Source organism: Aegilops tauschii, chromosome 4 (genome assembly GCF_002575655.3).
Source record: "Aegilops tauschii subsp. strangulata cultivar AL8/78 chromosome 4, Aet v6.0, whole genome shotgun sequence".
Taxonomy (NCBI): Eukaryota; Viridiplantae; Streptophyta; class Magnoliopsida; order Poales; family Poaceae; genus Aegilops; species Aegilops tauschii.
This window is the reverse complement of record NC_053038.3, coordinates 327,113,659-327,117,920: the sequence shown is the minus strand read 5'-3', so window position 1 is coordinate 327,117,920 and position 4,262 is coordinate 327,113,659. Positions and strand designations below refer to the sequence as shown.

General features: G+C 47.2%; 1 long non-coding RNA gene across 1 annotated transcript; it reads right to left on the bottom strand.

Annotated features, from left to right (window-relative positions):
• Positions 1-279: 279 nt before the first annotated feature.
• Positions 280-2,860, bottom strand: LOC141021522 (uncharacterized). The gene is made up of 3 exons (XR_012182840.1): positions 2,477-2,860; positions 1,493-1,570; positions 280-549 (listed from the first exon to the last, which is right to left on the bottom strand). It is a non-coding gene; the product is annotated as an uncharacterized lncRNA (long non-coding RNA).
• Positions 2,861-4,262: the final 1,402 nt, after the last annotated feature.

The following is a 4,262-nucleotide window of genomic DNA, read 5'->3' as shown; positions in this document are numbered from 1 at the left end:
CCGTTGATATTTTGAAAGACATGGTTGCTTGTTGATATGCTTGAGTATTTAAATTATCATGTCAAAACTAGCCTATTGCTTTGAATCACATAAAAGTCTAAATGTCCATGCTATAAAGAAAAGAATACGATATGACATGTTAGGCAGCATTCCACATCAAAAAATTTGTTTTTATCACTTACCTTGTGACGCCCCCGATTTGATCGTACACTAATCATACACGCAAATTTGTATGATCAAGATCAGGGACTCACGGAAAGATATCACAACACAACTCTAGACACAAATTAAAATAATACAAGCTTCATATTACAAGCTAGGGGCCTCGAGGGATCGAATACAAGCTCGATACACAAGCGTCAGCGGAAGCAACAATATCTGAGTATAGACATAAAGTTAGATAGGACTGCCTTAAGAAGGCAAACACAAACATCAATGATCGAAGAGGCAAGGCCTCCTGCCTGGGACCTCCTAACTACTCCTGGTCGTCGGCGGTCTCCACGTAGTAGCAAACATCGGCGGTGGCATCTGGCTCCAGGGATCCACCATCTGGTTGCAACAACCAGAAAGAAGAAAGAAGGGGGGATGGGTAGCAAAGCAACCATTAGTACTCATCCAAAGTACTCGCAAGCATCAGATCTATGCTAAGTATGCATTGGTATCAAATGGAAGGGTTGTATCTGTGGACTGAACTGCAGAATGCCAGAATAGAGGGGAAAGCCTAGCCTATCGAAGACTAGCATCTTCAAGCATCTTGCAGCATGTAGAAGAGTAAAGAATAGCAGTTTATAATTAACAAGCATGTTGTATAATTAATGCCCAGAGATCCTTCCTCGACTCCATGAGAGAAAGCAATCCCGGAGCCACATATCCATCACATGTCTCAAGTAACCAGTTCTAGTTATAATAGATCAGGATACAAGTCTGAACGTCCATTACCGTGGACACGGTATTCGAATATATATCTTCCCTGCAGGGGTGCACCACGTTTTCCAACACGCTTGATTACTCTGGCCAGACACACTTTTCTGGGTCAATGCTCGGCCTCGGAAGATCAACACGTCGTAGCCCTACCTAGGCTCAGCAGAGAGGTCTCCGCCGGTCTACATCCTAAGCACTCCGGGGTCTGGGCCCATCGCCTGTTGCACTCCGGGTCGTTGCGAGCAGGGCGGACCAGGCTCCACCACTACAGGATAGTGTCGGCGCAACAAAAAGGGGCGTGATGTGATGTGAGGTGCCGGGCTCTGGTCGTCGATCACGTTGATCGAGTCATCGATGATGAAGCAGGGGCAACAAGGACAAGGTCGAGGTCACTGATGGATCACTAACCAACCTATACTAAGCAGTTTAGGATAAGCAGGTAAGGTACAATGAGCAGGTTACAAAAGCAGGCTATGCATCAGAATAGGAGCAAACAATAACAGTAGCAAAATCTAATGCAAGCATGAGAAAATGGAATGGGCGATATCGGGATGATCAAAGGGGGGCTTGCCTGGAAGCTCCGCTGAAAGGGAAGGAGGGTCGTCGTCGACGTAGTCGATCACAGGGGCATCAACAGCGGTCTCGGGGTCTACCGAAGAGAAGAGGGGGAAGAAACAGTAAATATAATGCAAACAGATGCAACACAAATGCATGACGGGGGTAACACGCGGGGCTAGGGGTTTTCTAACGCAGTGCTACATGATACCGACGAAGGGGAATAACATCCGGGAAAATTTTCCCGGAGTTAGGCATTTTTGGACACACGAACCGGAGGGGAAAAGTTCGATGTTCGCTATGCTAGGGGCATGTGATACATGAACGAAGGGCGTATTCCGATTCGTCTCGTCGTTCTGAGCAACTTTCATGTATAAAACTTTTTCATCCGAGCTACGGATTATTTTATATGAGTTTTCAAAGTTTTAAAAATATTCTGAAATCATTATTAATTCGAATTAAAAAGTAAAATGCTAAGTGTACCAGGGGTTTCCTAGTCTAGTGTATGACAGTGGGCCAGAGGTTGGGTTGACCCAGTCAATTTGACTGGTCAACAGAGGGTTTGTGGCCCACATGTAATAGGCACATTAGTTAACTACTAGGGATTAAACTAACAAGGACCCACATGTCATCTATACATAGACTAATCTAACCACTAACTATTATCTAGTCTAAACGGGGGCTAGTCCCAGCGGCAATGGCCCAAGCCGGCCTCACACACGGCCATGTACAGATGTACAGGGGCCTGACAGAGCCAGCGGCAACAACAGCGCGCGGGCAGCAGCCAGGGTTGTGGTTGTGCGGGCGGGCACTCACCGTTGAGCGCACCCGGGGCGCGGCGAGCGGACGCAGGGCGCGGCCAGGGAGTGCCCCCGGGGCGGCCAGGACTCGACGAAGCGCCACGAGAGCGCACGCACAAAAAACTTCGGGTGCGGCAGCGACGGCGGCATACAACGACAAAAACTTGGGGGATAAGGGGGATTCGGGGGAAGGAGCTCACCACGGAGCCGGGGACGTGGTCGGGGAGGCCGGGGACGGTCGGGATGGTGCGGATCGACGGCAAGAAGGCGGCAACCCGACGAAGAAGACGAAGACGATGTCGGCTACGCAGCTCCCTGACTTGATGAGACGCCCAAAACGGATGATGTCGACCGTGGTAGACCTCGTGGACGTACTCCCGAGCGGCGACGACGATGGTGGCCACGGCAACGACAGCGATGAGCACGGTCACTATGCGAGTTCTCGAGTTTGCGATCGAGCAGAAGGGGATGGAGGAAGATGGGGGATCGAGGGGGAGATAGATGTGGGCGGTCTAGGGTTTGGGGGGTGGCCGCGGGGTATTAGTAGGGCACCAGGGGGGCGGATGGCCGCCACGCCCGGCCATCGTCGGCAGATGGGCGCCACGATCCCCCTGCATCCCTATTGCAGAGGAAGGGGACGGTAGGGAGCAGCTGGGTCGGCCTGGCTGGGGAGGATGTTGGGCCATGGCCCAGGGAGTGGGGGGTTTCTCTTTTGTTTGTTTGTTTTGTTTTACTTTTAAAAACTTTTCTTGTTTCTTTATTTTAATTAGCAAAAATAGTTTTACTAAAATATACAACTGGATCCATAAATTGAGTTACAAAATAACCCACTACCACAAAAGGTTTCACTCGCAATTTAAATAGTTTGATATTTTATAAATTATAAAGGGCATTTAATTAATTATTATAGCCACTACTATATTCACAAAAGGGCATTTAAATACTTTACAGAAGTGTTGGGTCATCACCATAATTAGTTATGGAATATTTGCCACACTTTGAACATTTTATTTTGCATGTTTGAGAAACTTGAATTTTGGACTTTAATTTGAATTTGAGTTTGAACTAAGATTTGGATCAAGCGAGGATTAGCAACAGTAAGAGTGGTGACGTGGCACCATTAACTTGGGATTACTGTAGCTTAATTATCCGGGTGTCACATACCTACTCGAGCACGAGTAGGAGTTAAGCTTGGGGATGCTGATACGTCTCCAATGTATCTAAATTTTTTTTATTGTTTCATGCTGTTATATTATCAATCTTGGATGTTTTATAATCATTTTATAGTCATTTTATATCATTTTTTGGTACTAACCTATTGACATAGTGCCAAGTGCTAGTTGTTGTTTTCTGCATGTTTTTACATCGCAGGAAATCAATATCAAACGGATTCCAAATGCAATGAAACTCCATGGAGATTTTTTATGGACCAGAAGACACATAATGGGCCCTGGCTGCGCCTGGGGGGTGCTCCGAGGAGAGCACAACCCAGCAGCGCGTGCCAGGAGGCCCAAGCGCGCCCTGGTGGGTTGTGCCCACCTTGGGTGCCCCACGGACCGCCTATTTGCTCTATAAATACCCCAATATTCCCAAAACCCTAGGGGAGTGGACAAAATATTGATCCAGCCGCCGCAGAGTCCAGAAACACCAGATCCAATCTAGACACCATCTCGGATGGGGTTCACCGCCTACATTGGTGCCTCTCCGATGATGAGTGAGTAGTTCATTGTAGACCTTCGGGTCCGTAGTTAGTAGCTAGATGGCTTCCTCTCTCTTGCTGAATTCTCAATACAATGGTCTCTTGAAGATCCATATGATGTAACTCTTTTTGCGGTGTGTTTGTTGGGATCTCATGAACTTTGAGTTTATGATCAGTTATATCTTTTTATATCCATGAAAGTATTTGAGTTTCTTTGATCTCTTTTATGCATGATCTCTTATAGCCTCGTATTTCTTCTCCGGTATTTGGGTTTTGTTTGGCCAACT